Raw genomic sequence first — 24,227 nt, forward strand, 5'->3', positions numbered from 1 at the left:
CGTCCAGAATCTCCGGTCAAAATTTCAAAATCATCGTACGGTACATTTTTGAGTAATACCCTTTTGAAGGTCGTAAAGTATAAAAAAGTGATATAAAAACGACGAAATACTTATTGTAAAGCACGTTTTTCAACCACCATTTAATGAAATAACTTCAAAAATAGTTTCTATACATTCCAAGTATTATATTTCAAGACACTAACAATTGGTGAAAAGATTTGTTTGAAAATCCCACAGTGCACAATGGTCTAAATTCGAAAAATCGTGATCGCTTTAGATTTGACAGTGAAAAATTGATTTTATGTACTCAATGTCTTCAGCAAAATTATTTCATAGTACAAGGCCTTACTTTTGGCGTTTCGGACATCAATGACCCCTCTAATAATAGGACGATAATAGAGCCGATTTGTTTACGCTATAATGACTAACTTTTCTCAATTTTCTGTTCCATTTTTTTGCAGAATTGGTTGGCGTTGACGATGTTGCCGCTTCTGGAAAATGTTTGTGAAAGATGTTAAAATTTTAGCTGTAGACAAAACCAAGATTCCCATTTTCAGTTTATTTCTTTTGTGTTGATGGACGATTCGCTAGCAGATCTTGAGGTTGCAATAAAAATGTATATGCCGCATTCAGATGGCCAGTCAGGGCACTATTGTTTAACCAACCCATAGGAAGAAAAAGAGAGAGCGAAAATTGAATTTTCAAGCTCCGCGGAGTGTGACTAGCTGATAGTTTTATGGTTGGTTCCTGTGTTTCGGTCGGTGCAAATCTAACGAGTCGAAACAGAGTTGTTGATTGATGATAATTGACCCGTGGTTTTCGCTCTAAATAGATGCGCATATTGTTGGGTTTCTCGGAAAGGAAAAGGTGCGAGGGGTCCACAAGATAAAGTGCGGTGATTGGTTCATGTGATAGTAAGTTACGCTAACAAACGGAAATCTTAACCCCGGTCGGTACGAAAAAAATTCTTGCGGTCCATGTGAAAGATGGTAGCGCTTTTTTGTAGCATTACGATGCGGAGCAGTGATTTCCAGTTGTCAGAATAAGCACAAAGTTAATAGGATTGCTAACGAGTTTGATCCAGAAACTCCGATAGAACACTTGCGCTATTGAACTAGATGCGATCATCAGATAGCGCATAGCAGGATGCTGATGGAAAGGTGAGTGTTCACTATTTTATATTCTTTTTAAAACATGCTGCTCACGTTTATTGACATTATCTTTTTATCCCAATCCAAGTACAGATTGAGTAATTCGGTTTCCATTCCTCTCGGACTCGGAACCAGTTTTCAGTCGGAGCAATTATTTAGAGCGTGTTTTTTCGCTTGTACTGCCATGAAGGAGAACATTTTTTGAAATATTTAGACGTGATTCATTTAGGTGCGAGCACTCTTCGGATCCTTACAGGTGCTACTTCTTCGCCGAAGAAATATTGTTTGGTTAGCATTTGCACAGCGGTGATTTCTTGGAAAACCCCACTGTTCGGGCCACTGCTTATCGGCAAAACCACCATCAGTTGGCTGTCGTTATCCGTGGTTTCTGCAATGATATTCGCGAACTCCGTCTTCCAGCTGAACATCGCAGGGCCATAAATTTGAATTTATTTATTAGCAGCTTAATTTACATTCGATTTTATTTTCGAGTCTCATTCAAACAAAATTTGACTCACATAAATAACCAGCCAATTTATGTGGATCGACGGAGCATGCCTGGTGGGGTGTTTAAGTGCTTCTCGACAGGTGATGATCTCTTGAAATCCGGGCAAAACATTTCGAAATCGATTTAGTTTGTAAGCGTCTGCATGAGATAATCAAAATAGTTATAGCCAAATTCCCGTAGTCATCCACATATAATGATAGAGGTTAAACTCTAGGGTCTAAAAGCTGCAGTATCATGCTGTCAGTTTACGAAAAAAAAACTATTTCGACGACATACGCTTTGTGCGGAAACCTTAGCGAGCAAACTCCTCGGAAATTGATTTTCAACGAGCGACCAATGGAATAGAGCTTTAGCACAATCGAACCTTGATGAGTCACATTTCATCAGAGAGTGATTTAATTACCTTCAAAGCGTGGGGGTCTTGGGCTTTACTGTGTGAAGCTGCTGGAAAAAAAAGTTTCGCTAGATCGTGCAAGTGCTGTCCGATTTCCTGCGCGACCATTCGAGGTACGTATGTAAGCACACACCTATGAGAACGTATGAGGAGTAGATCTGCTTTGATCTGAGCCGATGCCAAAACTCTGCGAAGTGAAGTGGTGATGGCCGACGGAAGAAGATTTTGATCGAGAGTTTTTAAAATTAATTGACAGACGGGACCAGGCGGGTTTTGGCGGTGTCGTTCGGCGGCCGTTCATCGGATCGCGCGGTGCTCAGCTGGAACATAGCTTTCGAGTGGGCTCGGAATGTGAAGATCTATAAACTTGAATGTGGTAGAATTTCGGATCAAGCCTTCAAGAACCACTTGTCGGCAATTTGGCATCGCTCGGGCGAACGAGGAAATAACGATTAGGTTTTTCGCTGAATGTTTATTCGCGAGAAGTGGGAGGCAGAATCGAGGCAGTTGTGCAAGTACCATTAGTCACTGCTGGAGTAAGCTTGGGTTATGAGTTCGGAGGCCTCTGGAGTACCACCACCGGGACTGGCGCCCGTTGATCGTAAAGGTTCCGGCTGGGTCACGAAAGGTTGAATGTTGACCTTACAACTATAGATGATTAAAATTGATTTGTTAGTTAGCGAATAAATTATCAACAAATAGTATTCACTGTATAGCTGATGATCGTTTGTTTGTCATGTTTCTGAACTTCTTTTCTGTCAGAAGTTCTGGAACCTCTGTTCCCTATAATCAAGTTTTCTTCTACTTTTTGTCCAGAAAAGAAAAATGTGTGATAATAGAACATTGGTCTTACTTTATTAAAACTGCTTCCACTTTATCATTCCCTATCATGATTTATCATAACGGCCATTATGTTTTTATTCTTCAAAAATCAATTCTCAATCATTATTTTACTCCATAGACCCATTTTGCTACAAAAATAATGATTTGAAAATAGTAGACGAAAATGTTAATAAGAGAAATTTTTGAAGGTTAATCTGCTTCCACCAATTATTTTATCCTGTAGATGACATAAAAAAAGTTTGATTTTAAAAAGCATTACTTGAAGAATTTCATAGTGATTAGGTTGGTGGTTCGAAAATTATGCTGACAAAAATGTGTATAGGTGATTTTCGAATTTGATAACACTGCACAGTGGCACAGAACGACAATTTAGGCGGAAATGGAGTTTTCGATACATTTTTGTGATTTTAGAGCCATACTTTATATGGCGAAGTTGCTTATTATAATTTGGTCTACATTTAAACTGTGTTGAAAATTAGGGTGGTCCTAGAACCAACGAAATAAACCAACTAAAATTTTAAATTGTGGAAAAATAAAATTTTATTTTCAGTAAAGTTGTAGATCACTTGATTTTAAGCAGCTTTGTTGAAGACTATTTTCTTGTAGCTCTTAAATTGACTGAATTAGAGCAATTTTGCCTAGAGTGGCTCTTAAAAAACGGTTTTTTCGCTCTACTTTGTTTAATTCAATTTTCTCAGTAAAATTATGTTCAGACGACTTTTAGAGCTTTAAAAGACGCAACTTTTGGTGGCTATACTTTAACGATATCTTTCATGGGTGAAAAGCTATTAAGCTTTTAATTTTTAAAATACGCCCTTTTCAACTATTGATATCTCTGAATGGGGCAGATGAAAAAAATGTCTTCTGGTTTCATTTGAAAGAGCAACTTTTGTACTTTATTATAAAAAAAAATGGAGATAAGTTATTTCTTGAAATCGAATAAAATAAGTTTGAATATGATCATTTTCAGTCGAAAAAGTAAGGTTTTTACAGCCTAGTTTTTTTATTTGATAAAACTGATGTACATATTCTTCGGTAAAATTGAAGATAAGCTAATTTTCGAAACTTTTTACGTAGGATTACGTCTCATTTGATTTTCAATAAAATTTGTATACGTATCTTCAATTAAAAAAATTTCAAAATATTAAAATTTATATACGACACAATCTTTAAAATAACTTTCGGCAGTTACAAAACGATGAAATTGCTGTAAGCAATGCAAAAAAATACTTTTCTCTTCCGTTTATGCATAATTGGCAAAATTTAATGTTCGTTATTTTGAAAAGAAAGTTTTAATGTTTAATCAATTTTCGTGCTTCTGTTGGTAGATGTGACAAACTTTCGCATTGGGCAGTACGTCGGTTGTTTAGCGAAATGACGGGATCGGATGTTAGCAGAAGCCTCTTGAAAACGTCTTCAATGTTCACGATGCGGCTGAATTTTCTTGAGTGGTGTTCTCGAAACTTTCTGATGCACTTGTTGCGGGTCTCCTGGGCTTCTTCACTCAACATTCCCAGTGGCAATGCAGCGGTTCTCATTATATTACTACTGTGTAATAAAAGTTTATGCACTGTAGGAGAAAGTACATACCAATCATAAAATTCACGATAAATTTCGTGAGTTTCCCTGGCAAAAGCTTCGAAAGCCTCAATGTCGATTTCTCTGTTGCTATTGACTACTGTGAGAAGGATCCCAAATCTGAACAGAATATTTTTATTTAGTTCTGTTATTTCAGCAACTGCGTCAACCTCGCTAAAAAAGCGACGGGCAGTGTTGCCGTCGTTCGAGTTACCTCCCCCCGGGAGCGGTTCGTTTAGCCTCAGCCCTAACTGCTCTTTAAGAGCCAGTCGGATAGAAGCCTGACGGTCTTTCAGTATGATACTACTCTTGCTGACACGCCATGAAGGCTTTGGCAGTGTCAAACGATAGCTGATATTTAATAAAAGCTCCATAGTTCGGATTCGAGCGTGGTGGGTGAAAAGACATACTTCAATACATCGGGAACGTTGAAAGCTTGAGCACCAACAGCGTTGTTCAACAACTTTCCTGATCGTAGGCAAATGTAGCACTGCTGTGAGTGAGTTCCTGCCACGTCATTGACCACCTTCGTATCAACCATTGATAAAACGAGCTTTGCTGCAATTTTCAAATCCACTCCTTTAACACTGAGTTTTGTCGGTACCAGCTTTTGAATTTCTGCTTCCATTTTACTCACTTCGGCCCTCGTTAACTGCGCATTTTCTTTGGAAAATATTAGTTTAATTGGACGACAGAGCGATACCGAAGTAGGTATATCGTTGTTCCAGATGATTTCCTCTTTTCCATTTTCAAACTGTCGTCGAATGACTCGGATCGGAACCAAGGACATTGCAAATATATGAGAATCACTGTATTCCTTAAGCTCATTATCGTTATCCTCATCAAAAAACACCTGCTTGAAAAGAAAAAGAAAATTCAGCCGCATCGTGAACATTGAAGACGTTTTCAAGAGGCTTCTGCTAACATCTGATCCCGTCATTTCGCTAAACAACCGACGTACTGCCCAATGCGAAAGTTTGTCACATCTACCAACAGAAGCACGAAAATTGATTAAACATTAAAATTCTCTTTTCAAAATAACGAACATTAAATTTTGCCAATTATGCATAAACGGAAGAGAAAAGTATTTTTTTGCATTGCTTACAGCAATTTCATCGTTTTGTAACTGCCGAAAGTTATTTTAAAGATTGTGTCGTATATAAATTTTAATATTTTGAAATTTTTTTAATTGAAGATACGTATACAAATTTTATTGAAAATCAAATGAGACGTAATCCTACGTAAAAAGTTTCGACAATTAGCTTATCTTCAATTTTACCGAAGAATATGTATATCAGTTTTATCAAATAAAAAAACTAGGCTGTAAAAACCTTACTTTTTCGACTGAAAATGATCATATTCAAACTTATTTTATTCGATTTTAAGAAATAACTCATCTCCAATTTTTATTTTATAATAAAGTATAAAAGTTGCTCTTTCAAATGAAACCAGAAGATATTTTTTTCATCTGCCCCATTCAGAGATATCAATAGTTGAAAAGGGCGTATTTTAAAAATTAAAAGCTGAATAGCTTTTCACCCATGAAAGATATCGTTAAAGTATAGCCACCAAAAGTTGCGTCTTTTAAAGCTCTAAAAGTCGTCTGAACATAATTTTACTGAGAAAATTGAAATAAACAAAGTAGAGTGAAAAACCGTTTTTTAAGAGCCACCCTTGGCAAAATTGCTCTTTTTTTAGGGGGGGAGTTTGTAATGATTTATTTATGTACTAAAATATCTATTCAGAATTAGTATTGTGTGTTCTGCCACAAATGGTGACATTTCAACACTTTTATATATATTTGTACGCTTTTTAGTATTATTGAATGTTATTAGCTTTCGCAGTTAAGATAATGTAATTGTAGGAAAATTATTATACCTACTTGTCAAGAAAAAAAAGGAATAAAAGGAATAAAACGAAACTTAAAATAAACTTAAAACTATCTTACTGACCGTTCATTTCAATAACGTGGTTATGGGTGGGTTTGAGAAATGAAACTCTTGGCTTATGAGGAAAAATTATTAACTGTGTTTTTGAAGCATTAGGGGAAATCTTCCATTTTTGTAAGTATGAAGAAAATATATCTAAACTTTTTTGAAGCCGACTGCATATAACACGAAGGCTTTTTCCTTTTGCGGAAATGCTTGTATCGTCACAAAACAGAGATTTCTCACAACCTGGTGGTAAATCAGGAAGATCAGAAGTAAAAATGTTATATAAGATTGAGCCCAAGATACTCCCCTGAGGCACACCAGCTCTAACAGGCAATCTATTAGATTCACCATTTAGATAGTTAACCTGGAGAGTGCGGTCGGTTAAATAACTTTGTATCATTTTTGTGAGGTAAAGCGGAAAACTGAAATTTGACATTTTAGCTATTAAAACCTTTATGCCAAACACTGTCGAATGCCTTTTCTATATCTAAAAGAGCAGCTCCAGTCGAATAGCCTTCAGATTTTTTAGTTCGAATCATATTTGTTACTCTAAGTAACTGATGAGTAGTGGAATGCCCATTGCGAAAACCAAACTGCTCATTTGCAAAAATTGAGTTCTCATTAATATGTGTTATCATTCTATTAAGAATTATTCTTTCAAAAAGTTTGCTAATAGAGGAAAGTAAACTAATTGGTCGATAACTTGATGCCTCAGCTGGATTCTTTTCGGGTTTTAAAATTGGAGTGACTTTGGCATTTTTCCATTTCGTAGGAAAATGGGCTAGTGCAAAGCATCTGTTAAAAATTTTTACCAAGAAATTTAAAGAGTTTTCGGGAGGATATAGAAAATCCCATCATCTCCTGGTGCTTTCATGTTTTTGAAATTTTTGAGAATGGTTCGCACCTCATTCAAGTTTGTCTCCAATACCTCTTCGGAAAGAAATTCTTGGGTGGTGATCTGAACATACTTTTGGTTTGCTTCATTTTAAATAGGACTTACTACGTTCAAATTGGAGTTATGAACACTCTCAAACTGCTGAGCAAGTTTTTGAGATTTTTGTTCATTCGTTAGAAAAATGCAATCACCATCTTTAAGGACTGGAATTGGCTTCGAGGGTTTCTTAAGAACCTTCGAAAGCTTCCAGAAAGGTTTTGAATAAGGTTTTAGTTGTTCAACTTCTCTCATGAAATTCTCATTTCGCAAGAGAGTGAATCTATGTTTAATTTCCTTTTGTAATTCTTGAAAAATAATTTTCAAAGTAGGATCACGAGATCTTTGGTATTGACGTCTCCGTATGTTCTTCAAACGAATAAGAAGTTGAAGTTCACTGTCAATAATTGGTGCATTAAATTTCACTCTTGCCTTAGGAACTGATAAATTCCGGGCATTGAGTATTAAGCTGTTAAAATTTTCTAATGCTCTGTCAATATCAGCACTATTTTGTAAAATGATATCATGATATAAATTTTCCTCGATCGTAAAACGATATCTATCCCAATTAGTCTTGTGATAATATAACACAGATCTAGTGGGATTTAAAATAGTTTCATGGGAAATAGTAAATGTTATGGGAAGATGATCAGAATCAAAGTCAGCATGAGTTAATAAATCACTGCATGAATGGCTTTGATTTGTTAGTACCAAATCAATTGTAGATGGATTCCTAATAGAAGAATAACATGTAGGACCATTTGGAAATAAAACTGAATAAAATCCAGCCGAGCAATCATTAAACAATATTTTTCCATTGGAATTGCTTTGAGCATTATTCCAAGATCGATGTTTCGCATTAAAATCACCGATGATTAAAAATTTAGATTTATTTCTTGTGAGTTTTTGCAAATCTCCCTTGAAATAATTTTTTCGCTCACCAGTGCATTGAAAAGGCAAATACACTGCGGCTATAAATAAAATGCCAATACTTGTTTCAATTTCAATTCCCAAACTCTCGATAACTTTGATTTCAAGATGGGGTAAAACACGATGTTTTATTCGACGGTGGATAACTATTGCAACTCTACCACCGGCAACATCAATTCTATCAAACCTATGAACTATAAAATTTGGGTTCTTTTTTAGTTTAATATTTGGCTTTTAAAGCGTTTCAGTCACAACTGCAATATGCACATCGTGGACTGTTAAAAAATTGAAAAATTCATCCCCTTTCGCTTTTAAAGAGCGAGCATTCCAATTTAGAAAATTTACAGCATTATTTAAAATCATTGCTGAATTTCAATTTCATAACAATATTAGTTGTAAATTTTATACCTTCTTGAACAGCCTCGTACATCGAGTTACAGTTCAACAAAACGGACATTAGCTGCAGCATGGATTGTTGTAGGTTTTCAATCTTTTCGGGAGTTGGATTACCTAAATCAATACTGGCTGACTTTTCAGCACCAAACACGAATGGTTTGTTACTGTTTGAATTTGAAATATTACCTGAAAGGACACTGGCATATGAACAGCCTGGTGTTGCCTGAACAGGATTATTTTTCTGAAATTTGTTATCTGAATTTAAATTATTACTGGTGCTGGTGATGCCTGAACAGTACTGAAAGTCTTTTGATTACCCACATTGACAACAGGTTGTTTAGAATTCCTTCGTTGTCTAGAAGCAATAATTTTTGACCTTACAGGACAATTAAAGAAATTAGATTTGTGATTTCCCCAACAATTTACACATTTGAAACTATTAGTGATCTCTTTCACGGGGCAGATATCTTTCGTGTGACTAGTGTCACCACAAATCATACATTTTGCAGCCATATGGCAGTTTCGAGTTCCATGACCATAGGCTTGACAATTCCGACATTGCGTAAGATTATGGATTCCTCCATGTCTCTTGAAATTTTCCCACTTTATTCGCACGTTGAATAAAACACGTGCTTTTTCTAAACATTTTAAATTATGTACTTTGGTACGATCAAAATGTACTGAGTAATTTTCCTGGTGTATTCCAGTTTGAAAAATTTTGGCATTTGCCTTTCGTTTCATCAAAATTACTTGGTTGGGGGCAAAACCAAGTGATTCTGACAAACAATCTTTGATTTCATCAATACTTTGATCATTTGAGAGATCTTTCAACACAGCCTTAAACGGTCTCTCGTTTTTGGCATCAAAAGAGTAAAATTTATACATCTTTTCAGTCAAATACTGTAAAAGATGTTTATGGCCATCAAAAGATTCGGCCAAAATACGAATTTCGCCTTGGCGACCAATTTGAAAATTAACTTTCACATTCGATAGAAATGATGAAAGTTCTGATCGAAATGCTTTGCTACAAATACCACAATAGGTGGAACTTTAACCTTCTTCATAACGGCTTTATGCTCAGTATGAGAAGTTTGGAATTCTAGATCCCCAACAGAAGAAAGAATATCATACCTGTTAGTCGAAATTTCAGTGTCACTTGGAGGAGATGCCTCACGTTTCCTTGATGCCGCATCAAAGCGAGCTTTTTTATTTTTTCCAGGCATAACTGGACAACTTCACTACTTTTTCACTTCACTATAGAATTTGAGTAGAAATATCTCAAACCAAATTATTTAACTAAACACTCGTTAACTTTAAAAACAAATTTATTTCTTTGCCTTTCAACAGGTAGTCTTTTAAAAAGATTGCCTGTTGAAAGCGAAAAACAAAATTTTAATATCTCTCGGTAGTCTAAGACTTAGCCTCGAGATGTTGGTAAAATGCGACCGTACTGTAGTACAGTTCCAGTCGAGCTGATGAGGCAAAATTGCTCTAATTCATTCAATTTAAGAGCTACAAGAAAGTAGTCTTCAACAAAGCTGCTTAAAATCAAGTGATCTACAACTTTACTGAAAATAAAATTTTAGTTTTCCACAAATAAAAATTTTAGTTGGTTTATTTCGTTGGTTCTAGGACCACCCTAATTTTCACCTCAGTTTAAATGTAGACCAAATTATAATAAGCAACTTCGCCATAGAAAGTATGGCTCCAAAATCACAAAAATGTAACGAAAACTCCATTTCCGCCTAAATTGTCGTCCTGTACCACTGTGCACTGGTAAGCACAGGTTTTGTCCTAAAGCTCAAACTGAAAACATTGAAGGATATAGCTTTTTATTTGTGAATTTTAGTGCCCCTAGTGAAATTTATTTTTCAGATACTTTAATGATTATTCCCATATGTCAACGTAGAAGCGACGAGCATGGTGAGCAATTATCTGCGGCACTTTGACGCAGTTGTGCATACACTAATGGTTCCTCAGTTCACAGAAATATTAAAGGTAGGTTATAATTTTTTTAGGGCCACTAATTCGAGCTGGTGGGCAATATCTATTATCTTTGTCGGCCAGTGTAATTCAGTGCCTCAGACTATGGATATTTTATTGATATCGTTATTCAACATGGTAGCTCAACAGATTATCTCACAACTTCCAGCGTACCTTTGGTTGTGAACATAAATCATAATCGTTTTAGAAATAAACGATTCTAAGCAGTTTTAGGAACCTAAATATTGGAATTGGAATATTCTAAGCAGATTTAGGAACCGCCTAAAAACTCCGTTCAATAATAAAATTGAAAATAATGGCACGTAAGTAAATATAAACTTGAAAAATGATATGAAAATGGTAATGACATACACAAAATGAGTTCAAAGTGCTTCTTAAATGAAAATTCATTGAAGAACATGACAATAACTTTTTTATAATAATTTTGCCACATGTTCAAGCTTTCGTTTCTTATAGAAAATAAATCGCAACGACCCTGACTCGTATCGTTGTACAATTATTAATGTATTTCTGTTCCTTCTTCCTGAATCAACGGAAATTGCCTATTTTTAAAAAATTGCCTATAACAGCAAATATATTGAAAATATGCACTATTTGGATTAATAAAACAGAATATCTTATTGTCATGAACCATACGATCGATTTTTACTTTATTGGATTTACTTATACTAAACTTATTTAATACCGCGTAAAAATAATCTTCCAAATCGCGTAAAAATAACCCGCGTTATTTAAAAAAAACCGCGTAAAAATAATCTGCGTTATTGTGAAAAAATCACGTAAAAAAAGTCGCGTATAAAAAAACCGCATAAATATAACACGCGTAAAAAAAAAAAGACCCCAGTGTAAACGTGTTGGGACAATCATCGTACGATATTCTCAGCATGTGAACAAAAATTGACGTTTATTCAGTTATTTCGCTTCGTCTCGTGAACCGAACGGGCATCAGCTTTTCGCTCCGATGATTCGTCAGTTTTTGATCAGTTTCTCGTATCAATAATGCAGAGAGCAATCGCTTGACGATAAATAAACGAGAAATGATCCCGTTCGTATGTATAATTATCATTCTTCCTAGTCTGGAAATTTTTGATGAATAGTTGTACATTTGGAAATAACTTAGGAATGAATATGTTTGCATTTTATTCAGATTCAGATTTATTCAGATACGTGTTAACAGATTGAGTTGTGACTTATAATATGAATAATGTTTGTTTCAGTATAATTGATGACAAATGGAAATTTTTAATGGTTTTCGCTATTAAAACTACTCATTATTATAAATTTATATCTTCTCCAAGAAAAATAAAAAGAGAAAACCCCAAAGCTATCTCAACAACTTGCTAATGACAATATAAAATCAAATGTCTTCATTTGTGAAGATTTTTATCGGAAATTATCTTAATTTTTCACACAGTTTCTACGTAAGCAAAATATGTATTACAATTAAACTAAATCAAATTAAATGATGCAAAATGAATTCATAATATCCTGAATATTTCCTGTTGAGTTTAAAGTGTCATATATATTTTCTTTCGAAGGTGCGAGCATTTGTCACAGAATATTTCGATCGCAAGATTCCGTTCTCTCCGGTCCGAAACGATGAGTGAATCTCAATTTAGCATGAGTACGCAGCGATACAATAGGTATGCGAAAATGATCATCTTGTTTCATTTTCTGCACATCACTCGCCACATCGAGCTCGGGGAGACGATGCAAAACATCGCATTGGTGTCCTAAAACAAAATCGTGTAAAAGCTCTCTTGATAGCATAGGAGCCATCATCGGTTATGCCTCACTAGAATGAAATTGACCAATTTGTTGATTGTGAACCGTTCATTTTTTTACTTTAAATTTGCCAATATATTTTATAGGATGTAAAATATAAATATATAAACAAAATATATTAATAGATCTTTTGAATTACTTCACTAGTGTCTTTTTTTCGAATTTCCTCTCACTTTGTTTCATTTTTGTCAATCAATGTTGATTGATACTTGCTGAGATGACAAATAATGATAAATACCTACAACAGTGTTCTAAGGAAAGAACAAGGTTGTAAAAGGGAACAGTCAGATGAAAAAACTGGAAAGTATCAAAAATGTTTCTTTTTGCCAAGCTAAGAATGTCTAGATTATAAAGTAGTATCAAGTCTTTATTTAAACCCCCAAGAACGAATTCACCTAAGTTTAATTAATTAAAATGATGTCGTTTTGAAATGTCTATCTGCGGATAGACTCCAGTACTATTTATACCTTTTCCACTATATTTTTATGATTCTATAGGAATTTGCGAAACGTTCAGATAAGCATATGGACAACCATTATTAATTTCTTGTAGTAGGTAACCAAATGAGTCATCAAACTGTTTGAACATTATTATAGGTCAAGCAAAAAGGTCTAACCGCCGAGGACAGTGGCGTTAATCCATCGCCATAAAGCGTCCGCTAATGCGATTCGCTATAACCTCTAACAGTGCCGCTGTATGGGTTTGGGAGAAACACAATCGCGCCGAAACGAATCGAGCAGGCACCACTGCCGGGTCCTGTCAGCCGTTATCGTCGCCCATTTATCTAGCAATTTATTGGATATAAATATTAAATTAACTACCGGTAATAAGGTGCTCTTTGTGTGCAGTCTGCTAACAAGCGTCTATCTTTTTTATTTCGGTGTGAGAGATTTCCGGGATGCATATACAGTAGATAGAGGGAAGCAGGAAACTTTCTAAAATATCTTTATACCGTGTGGCAGTTGTGAAAACAACCGCACTTCTGAAATTGCTGTCCGATAAGATCAATCACGCGTCCGTTGATGCGCTGAAGATCATCGTGTAGTCATTGTCTCGCCTGTATTCAAATTTAAGGTCCAATCCTTCGATCAATGGAAGAGATTGCGAGTGAGTGAGTCGATAACGGTAAGTGGAAACGGTTGTATAGCACAGCTAACTCGGCCCGACATTGTCTGGCAGCTCTGATGGGGAGCGAACTAATCGTCGAGCAACGATCTTGTCGTGAGGCTGATGCTACAAAAAAAAGTTCACCTTCTCCGTGTTGAGCTGCTCGAATGCTGTTGTTGGCTTTTGTTTTGTAAAGCGCTGAATTGCATAATAACTAGCACATCCGAGAGAGCTCACCAAAACAGGGTGCGTTGAAACGATCGTATTCTAAAGCGATCTTCACCGTTGAAACCAATTGAGAACAAGCGTGGCTGTGGCCGCATTCAACACCTTCAGATCCGTTAGGACGAGCTCTGATCCCTGGAAATATACACAGAAGCAAGTGCGATTAGAGCTCGATTGAGGGGAGGTTTCTCTGGAGGATTAATCATTCCGAATGCGTGGGTGTAAAAAGTCTGTTGCTTAGCGAACACGAGAAGGCGAGTCTTTGTATCGATCTCCGCTGGGTTGCTTGCTAAACTGCTTGAAATGTGTCAGCTTTAGCTGGTAGTTCGATTTCGCCCGGCTCAACTGCAAGCTGTTGAGAGTTATGAAGATAACTCGAATTGATAAAGATTTCGCTTTAGTAGGATTAACGGCTTATTAGGCTGATGAAATCTCTGAAAAATATTTAAAATTTAACGCGTATAGATTTTTTTAATAATTCCACTTCGACAGGATTATTATGGGGCTCTACAAATCCCAGTTGTTTAACAGAATATTTTTTGGCATATAAATGAATTTTTATTTTGAAACGTAATGATAAACACTATCGTAAATAATATCGTCCGAATCCAAGTGAAGAGCTTAAGCTCTGGCTGTTTTTGAATCGGCCTCCTTCCGATTTAGCAAAAAAATTAACATAAATTTCCACTAGGCGTCGTACACAAATTACGTAACGCTAAAAATCTAGATTTCAGACCCCCTCCCCCCTATGTAACGATAGGTAACGTTCGACATGACTCCCCCCCTAAAATTACGTAACGCTGATCAACCTGACCCCCCTCTGAAATTTTCAATTTCGAGCAAACACAACAGTTACGAAACTGTCTCTACTACCCTCCCCCCGCCCTTCCCCCTACGTAACAATAAGTAACGCAGACTCAACCTGCGTTACGTAATTTGTGTACGACGCCCTACTATTAACAATATCATTGCCCCATTTTGGATCGCGCTTTATTCAATTCAAAGAATTACATGCCAAGGTAGAGGTAGAGTTCACTTAAGGGGGGACCCTACTCTAGAAGGTCGAAAAACCATGAATTTTCATTTTTTTTTTGGGCTGTCTAGGGTAAAGTGAAGATGTATTTTCCATGTCGTGAATGTAAATATAGTGAGTATTACACTGTTGGCAGCTGGGAACGTGGATGCTCTCTCTAAATCAGTACCTAACTGGTGGTAAGTTTTTCTCAGCTTCTAGTAGACCGATCGGGCTGAAATTTTTTTTCAGTATATAGAAACATATTATCTATCTTGTTACGTAGCCGTTTTTGAAAATTCCAAAAATTGCCAAATCCCCGCCATCATTTTATTAAAAAATTTGTTTTTTTTTCATGAAAAATCACTATTTAAAAAATCATAAAACATTGAAAAACTCAGATATCAAAAAACGGCTACGTAACAAGTTAGATTATCCATTTTTACATGTTGAAAAAAAAATTCAGCGAAATCGGTTCAGTAGATGCTGAGAAAAATTTACCACCAGTTGAAAAAACATGGTTTCGAGAAAAAACGCTGCTTACAGCGTAATACTCACTATATTTGTATCCAGTACGTGCAAAATATATCTTCAAATATACCTTAATCAATAGCCACAATATCCGAACACATTACTCTACTCTAAGCATCCGAAAAAAATACGAAAATTTATTATTTTTCGACTTTCCAGAGTAGGGTCCCCCCTTAAAGGATGCAGATGTTCAATGATGTATGAAAGTATATAACATACAGGGTGTTTGGTTCCTTGTTCGGAAAATTACAGGAGCTGATAAATTGCCGCATTTGATGGAAAAATGGGAATCTATTCAGCTTCCAAGTTTCGTGAATACTCTTCCTTAAAGTGGCTTTAACTTAAGGTATACCACTAAGAGCAGCATGTTTGGTGGAGAATCTGCATCAACATAAAACTGGCAATCAAATCCCAAGTTCTGCAGCATTAGAACTGCAGTTTCTCTAAAACTAAAGCAGATAGATGGAGGCTTGGTGGCAGAGAACGAGCTTTGGAGCCATTTAAAACGTTCAATTTGCGCTAGAAATCAACAATGTTACCTACGTTTTGCATTGCTTTCTCGATGGTACTCTGTGCATTTGCTTTCTCGATGGTACTTTGGAATATTACATATTACATATTCAAACATTTGGATGCTTCTAGTAGGGAAGAGTGCTCGCGCGCGGTGCTCGTATATGCCCGCGGGGTCTGACAGGAAAAATATTTATCGTTCGTCTTCCAACGAGTTAGCTACACGCGCAACACCGGTTTGTCACATACCCCGGTGACACAACGCTTCCTTTCCGTCGCAGTCGTGGAGCAGCAGAGGTAAACTCGGTCTCCGACAACAACGACTGTTACATCTCCTTCCTCACAACGTCTTTCCTCACCCTAACGATCGTAAGGACGGGGCCGGCGCCGTTATTGATCCATACAAAGCGGTAGCTACTGAATTGTTGTACACTAAAGATGGTAAACTAATTCCATGTAGCCATATACGTGGTTCCTTGTGCAATCTCACTAGCTCAGATCGATCACGGAGGATCAACTACAAAATGTGCGGTCGTCAAGCTCAAGCTCAAGCGCATAAGGCAGCGTACGATTAAGTTATACGCTCAGCACTTGAATCTGTTTTTGAACACTGCTTTGGAAAGTGCAAAAATGTAGATCAGAGCGCATTTATTTTGACATTGACGACACTAATCGCAAGGTAGAGGCAGTCTAGCTTTCAATGACTTGATATCATTATCGAATATTTCACCAGGCATCTTTTTAAGTTGCAGAAATAAAACAGAAACCGTTTCCGTTCAATAAATGGCGGCCAGTCATAGGAAGCAGCGCTGCACTCTTGTTTGTTCCACGAGTAGTACGGCAGACAACCAGCGGTAGAAAAAAAATCACCTCCAGCGATTTTTAATACGAAGAAAGCAAGACTGAGATGCGTTGACATCGTCGTCAGTATGCGAGTTACAACGTGTCGGTGTTGGTTTTTCTTACGATATATTTCTAGTTGTTAGTGTACACCATAACACGCAGTTCTTCATGTGCACAACTCGGTGTATGAAGTTGTTCGTACTATGTGCACCAAGCGAACAATTGTGATATATTCGTATTTATTTGGCTGATGAATCATCACCAGAGATGATCATGTTTATTTTGTCACAAAAGAGAGTGAATAAGAATGTATACTCTCCTTCTCTCGCTCAACTCAACCGCAGGTATCCCACCACATTTTCCCTCTCATCACACCACACCTCTGCTGCTACTCAGTCAGCAATATATTTTCCTGTTGATTTCCTTTCTCCCTCTAACGATGGGCCACGTGCGGAGAAAAAAATCAACGAGCGATTTGCTTCGCTTCGACTTCGACTTCGCTGGCTGATATAGTCTAATCGTGCACGCAAAAGTTGGAATGTGCGTAACCAGATCATTTATGAGCGAAATTAGCGCATTTACTGATTAAATTTGGAACCTGTACAACGCATGTGCGTTGGGCATAACGCATTTGATGCTCTAGCAACTATTGAATGAATTACGCAGCTCCAAACCTTTACACATATAAAGCATCAACCGATGATGTTCAGAAGGCTGGCAACGTTAAAACAGTGCAACCAGCAACCAATACTAATAAGTTGAATACTGACAAAATAAAAAAAATTATTGTCTGAACGATTCACTTTCATGAATCAGGTCATTTGAAAACATCATCCAATCATTAATAATAAACAAAAAAAAAATTAAATTTGTTCAAAACATTTTGCATTCAACTATGACTCAGGTTTTATTCACATGCATGCGGTTTCGCGTTACTGGCACCAGCGTCAATAACTTCTGCGACAACAAGGCTCGCTTTTGGCTGTATCGGTTACTGACGATTTTTAGGGATGAAAGTAAAGAGCGGTTTTTCGAGCACCTCGAAACTGATCGTTCGCCCGAAACCGAAGTTTACCGAAACAATACGATTTTTGTGTATATAAGACATGTTCTGGTTTTGTTCTCTGTCAATGTATTCCTTGTACAACTTTTGCGTTATGCGTTTCACGCATTCGTTGTGCGAATTCAGAGCAAATTCTGTGCGAATTGAAGAACACATTGGATGTTTAAAGCTTTGCGTGTTCTTCGAGACTAATGAAATACTTGTGTGGTGAACTAGGGAAAAATTGGCTGAATGCGAAGGCGAAAATTAGCATACGAACGAAAGCACGTTGTTTTGTTCCAGGAGATCCGAAAGTTTCACTACACTTTTGGTGACAGCGGTGGGTTAAACCAACTGTCTAATTTATAAGTAAAACCATTACAAGTAGCGCGAATGAGTTTTAACCGACTTGAAAATTGTTTTATTTTCAGTAAAACAACGCAGAATGTTGAGAGACGAGAAAAGAAAAAGTCGATTGAAGTTTTCATGTGTTTTACAAATATCCAATGTCAACTTCATTTATGGTTTTGTGACCTTTTGCTATTTTCATAGCCAGTCTCAATACTAAATTAGTAAACAAGTCTGATGGGTTGAAAATCACTTAAACAGCTAGCTAGGGGATAAAATTAACACATATATGAAAATATCATAAACATCAATATAAAAGTCAAATATAAAAATTAATAATAAAATATACGTTAGAAAATCCAGCTTAAATTAGCTACATAAGGAGATGGCACGATACACAAACTTTACACACACGATAAGGATTGTGTTCAGCCCCGACAAGGTACACTTAACATAACACATTGAACTGAAATTATTTCGCCTGAAAGAAGTTCGGGTGAGAAGTTCCGGGAGCTCCAATGACTATTCGGGTCCTGAGAGAAAGTCCTGGGTTAGCAAAAGGGAGAAGGTGTTAGACCGTCAAGTGAGTCGGACGCGCATATTAAACCCGCGGTTTTGACCACTGAACACGTTTTTGGACATCATAGAGCTGATTATACAAACCTGGCTCGTATTCGCGAGGTAATCTAGTAGCGGTTCATCGCGGTCAACAAAATTCTCGAGGCAGTAAGGAACGAGCTACGTAGCGAGCGGTTAACGATCTGAAGTTCCTACCTTCCGGCCTAGTGGGTCAGTTAACCTCGAATTGGAGTGATCAGGGGCCAGGCAGCGGAGCGAATCAACCGACAGAGCGGCTAGTTTTACTATCGGACAGCACCCGGCAGCACACAAGCGAATCGGGACAGATCTCGGAAGGTTCGAGAGCAGGTGTCGGAGCAACCGGTGGAGCGGCTATTGTCATCGTCAGGCCAAACCCGTAAGTACACGAGTGGAGCTGGTACATTACCAGGAAGTACGGGAGCAGGTGTAGCTGAGTTAGCAGCGGTGACAGTCCCGGTGCGGCGACGACAGCAACTTCAAGGCGGCAGGCAGCAGCGTGACAGCGGCAGACGGCGGGCCCAGACACGACCATACACACACACGTAACACGTAGGTCAATTTATAAAGACACATAGACTAGGGACCTTAGGGAACTGTTAGGGAAGTTATCGTGCCAAATACACCAGAATTCAAACAAGTGATTTTCTTCTCCTTTCGTAAAACTGACCTATCCTTATGGACGAGCCGACCCTGAGGGCTCGTAGAGTTTCTTGCGACTGAGTAGCGGGAGTAGCAAAAGAGAAGTTACAGTTTAAACAACCATTGGGAAAGTAAAAAAAAATTCAGTTGATTCATCCAGATTGTAGTCTAGAAGTGGTGAAGGAGACAGAAAAAAATAATATGAACTCAAATTTAACAGCTAAGCTGCGCAAGTATCCACAAATACCTAGTTCAAAATTCGGTTCGAAAAGCAGCAATACAAGGCATCCGATAACAATTGCTTTATATACCTACTAAGCTCGTACAGGTAAAAGATGGTTTTAATCTTTTTCCTAGAAGTTGTCTTGCCAGGGGATCGAAACATAAGCGTGGGTTTATTTTCCCCATTAATCTATTCTTCAATGAAAAAAACTAAATTTCACAACACTTCGATGATTATCCTGAGAATTGTAATCGACAATACTGGCAGGGGGATTGAGGGTTGGTATAGTAGAATAATAAACTCAAAAAGGAAACGGCTGAACATACAAACAAACACGAATAAATCAATGGTACATCACTCACTCTTATATATTGATTGTGATATTACTAATAACGTGAAGTGTGGAATACCGCAAAACGCCCTGAGCAATTCTCGCTGAAACCGTCCCACTGGTGACATGAGGTCTTTCAAAAAGGATATTTTTATGTCTAAATGATTGAAAGTAGCGAAAAAATGAGAAAACCACTTTGGTTAGTTCATATTGATGGACACCTCGTGCACAAATCGGTTAAACGGTTTTTACAAAAATTGATTTTTGAGCAATTCTTGACCGTTTTATTGATTTATTTCTCTAGAATTTGTCACTGAACCCCCTGCAACCAACACATCGTTTTCAAGAAGAATGATAGAGCTTTCATTTGAAATAGAAAAAAATTGGCCGCCATCTTGGATCTCACCGCCATCTTGGATTTCATAAGAAAAACGTGTTTTTGAGCAAGTTCGCAACCACCGATTGTGAGTTTGACATCACCATTGGAAAGCTGAGAAAAAATGCTTTTAGATACATTCAAAATATTAGGTGAGCATTGAAGTTATCTTGTCATTCTGATCACTTTTCAAAATCGACCTTAAAACAGTACAACGCATGACGCGCGTCCAATATCAAATCAACGCAATGTACTGAGCCTATGGTGTGCGTATGATGTGGACAGTCAGTATTCCTAGTTCACAGGTAGTAAGTGAACTCACGCACCGTAATTTTTGAATAGCCTTTAATCAATTGGCTGAATTTCGTTAAGGTAGCAAACGTACCCTTTTCGTAGATAAGAATTTGCTAGGGATCAAAACAACGATGATTCTACTCTTACTTTATTAACGCTGGCATACGCAAATCTTCTCCAGGTTACTCGGGATATACTCGATTCATACTATACCTTGGTATACCATACCTATGTTTGTTGATAGTAAAGTTTAATGCATGAAAACTAACAGTATATAACAGTAGCAAAGCAACATCTAACATTAATTTGTTAAATTACTAAACACGCGAAAACTGTCTTCATACAGGGAACCAAACTTTGTTCAGCAAAATCCTTAAAAATCAGTCTACTTGGAACATGGATGGTCCCTAATATACACTACACACAGACACTTACCACAGGCTCAGCATGATTTGATATTGGCCGCACGTCATGCGTTGTACTGTTAGAAGGTTGATTTTGAAAAGTGACCAGAATGACAAGATAACCTCAATGCTCACCTAATGTTTGAATGTATCTTAAAGCATTTTTTCTCAGCTTTCCAATGGTGATGTCAAATTCAAAATCGGTGGTTGCGAACTTGCTCAAAAACACATTTTTTTGATGAAATCCAAGATGGCGGCGAAATCCAAGTTGGCGGCCAATTTTTTTCTACTTCAAATGAAAGCTCTATCAATCCTCTTGAAAACGATGTGTTGGTTGCAGGGGGTTCAATGACAAATTCAAGAGAAATAAATCAATAAAAAGGTCAAGAATTGCTCAAAAATCAGTTTTTGTAAAAACCGTTTAACCGATTTGTGCCCGAGGGGTCCATCAATATGAACTAACCAAAGTGGTTTCCTCATTTTTTTGCTACTTTCAATCATTTAGACATAAAAATATCCCTTTTGAAAGACCCCATGTCACCAGTGGGACGGTTTCAGCGAGAATTGCTCCCTAACAAATATTACCATGAGTAAATGTTTCTGGTCGCAGTGGTCTTTCACTTCGGTATTCAAACAAATATTTGGAAAACAGAAATTATTTTACAGAAAACGGTCATTCTTTTCATTCTTTCTGAACTAGAATTAGGTAGATAGAAAATTGAGTTGCCTTCTGAATATTTTAAAGTTTTTCTAACAAAAAAAATTGCATGTTCAAAACTGCTTTTTTGTTGCTAAATGACTATGCGTCTCCACCGTACTACGGTGCAGTATTATGCGTCAATCGTAATGTAAACTTTTGTTAAGCCAGTAAAAACTGCTCGTTAGCAGCCATCGGTGATAATTTTTCTTATAGCATCAAATTGTCCGGGCTATTGCACACTTCAAGTTTGATGGAAGCACCTGGAGACTCGTGTGCTTCGAAGGCTCGTGCTCCAGTCCACGTCATTTGGCATGCAGCTGGAAATAACATGTTCAATTAGCAACATGATCACAGTTCTGTTTCCTGACGGCAGGTTGGCGGGAGTCCATCCCCTAATTAAGATGTTAATGATGTTGACGAGAGATAAAGCGCTACAGTTTTATGGCACAACGAGAGCAATAAATTCTGTCTCAAACATTTTCTTGCCACGGCGATCGACAACTCGACGAACTTTTCGAAGAGAGAGAGAGAGAGCGAAAGAAAGAGATAGTCAGCGAAAACGAGGGACAGAAAAAAAACCATTAAGACCACCCAATCTCCTCCCGAAGCTCCCGCGAGGGTCTCCGGCATAGCTGTTGAACTTGAATGCAAAATATTTCATATTGTTCAGTTCGGTTCACCTTTGTGGTTCAGCTCGAAGACGCACGTGGTGCGGCTGCGAGTCACAAAGATGATGTAGCATTCAACTGCGCGGTGCACTGCAGCGATGCAGATTGGTGAACAAGTTCAATGCTCGCACACCGGCCCTGGCTGGTTGGCTGTGGTCACGCAGTGCACGCTGCTTGCTGCTCCGCTTGCACTGGAAATCGAATAACGAATGAAACTAGTTTGAGGCATCTTCCACCTCACGTATTTATTGTCTTCAGTTGTTTTTTTTCGGAGGCGTTTGGTATGAGTTGGATGCGTGCTAAAATTACATTTACATAAAAAGGTTTTGACTCATTTCGGCTTGCTCACCGCTGGGCTTAAACAGCCGTGTGAAACTTCAAATAATTTCAATGTCCGAAAAGCGAAAGCTCAACCTTCGCTGGTTCAATATAAACGTTGGGGTAATTGTTGCTCCTAATTATCATCGCACCTAGTTATATCACCCAACACTGATTGGCCTCAAAAACGGTTGACCAGTAGAAAGCCAAAAAGTGGGTAATCTAATGTCATCTAATAACCATCCGACTGGGAAAATCACCGCGAAACAAACGAAAACAGACAACAAAGCAATCATCAGCCTACCCGATGCTCCAATGGGGTCAACAGTGGGTGATGTTGAGATGTTTTTGTTGAGAGTTTTGCGTTGACACCAGCTCTTTACAGTGTGTAGCTAATGCTACTGTGCAGCTGCTGGAGTTGATTGGGTCACTGGACCAACGGTTGCGCTTCAATCTTCTCTTGTTTCGTTTAGCTAGAATAATTAAAATAACAATAAAACGACCGAAAAGAGTGGCTTACGTAAATGCACTTAAATATGCAGCCGCTGGGAATCGGTTTTGACTGCGGTGATGTTATTGTGATGAAAGCCATTCGGCCGATCGTGACAGGAGGTTGGTGAGTTGCCGACTGTATGCATGCGTACGTTTGACCCTCCGGGTCCTGGACCATGGTTGTAAGTCCAACCATTCGGTTACTTTCGTTTTCTTTCGTCAAACGGTTGACCAAAAAAACAGAAACAAAAAAGCACCTAGATGATAGACATTATGGTAAGCCAATTTAACTAGCCAGCAATTACAAATCTAATGACGCGTTGCGGCCGACTCTGGTCGCGAAGCGGGTGCTCACAATTATTGACTTTAAGACAACGTCTCGTTTATGACGCCAGAGATGCCGGTGTTCAATGTGATAAATGAAGTTCAATTTAAATCCAATTTCGTTTCGTTGGAGCTATTATTAGCACAAAGGTTTATTGGTGCTATTGAAACAAAGCAGGGAAACACTGTGGACTTAGTGGTGTAAAATATATTTATTTTGTACTAAGCTGATTTGTCGTTTTAAAAAGAAATATTGCCAATCAAATTATTTAAAAATAAATTCCGTTAAATTATCCTAACATTGAGTGACCTATTCTACCAAACCAAAATCGACAAAGTACAATAATAATGTTGCAAAGGCAAATATAAAATGTGACAATGTAACAATGGGTACTTGGTTCCATCACTCCGAAATCCAGTCGATAGTCAGTTGTGTGAGCAGGACCTGGCGAACCCGCTCTACATAAAGCGTGCAAAAACGCAACAGCAACAGTGAACATAAACTAACTTTAACTTAAATTAAAATGCGAATTGCACTGATGGTGTTGACTTAAGAAAAGAATCCACTAAATGAGCCTTCGGTATTTTCGCAATTATTTGGTGTTGATATGGTTACCATAGTTTACAGATATGGCCATGGTTGGTATTGCTTTCGATTTGAGATATTCTTCGACTTTTTTCCTACACTCTCGGATGTTTATGATTAAATGGAATATCATGCGTAAAGAGGTTTTCTCATCATTGGCTCCAAAAAGGGGTGTTACTAAATTTAACTAAATTTAACGA

At 37.5% G+C, this 24,227-nt stretch overlaps 1 protein-coding gene across 4 annotated transcripts in view; it reads left to right on the top strand.

Annotated features, from left to right (window-relative positions):
* Nucleotides 1–24,227, top strand: part of LOC129728470 (cadherin-99C) — a 382,935-nt gene that overhangs the window by 83,150 nt on the left and 275,558 nt on the right. For all 4 annotated transcript variants that reach the window (XM_055686940.1, XM_055687031.1, XM_055687089.1 and 1 more), the window contains exon 2: nt 462–1,160. The gene's annotated coding sequence lies outside the window, so the exon portion shown is untranslated. The remainder of the gene's footprint in view (nt 1–461; nt 1,161–24,227) is intronic.

The sequence above is a fragment of the Wyeomyia smithii genome, chromosome 1 (assembly GCF_029784165.1).
Source record: "Wyeomyia smithii strain HCP4-BCI-WySm-NY-G18 chromosome 1, ASM2978416v1, whole genome shotgun sequence".
Taxonomy (NCBI): Eukaryota; Metazoa; Arthropoda; class Insecta; order Diptera; family Culicidae; genus Wyeomyia; species Wyeomyia smithii.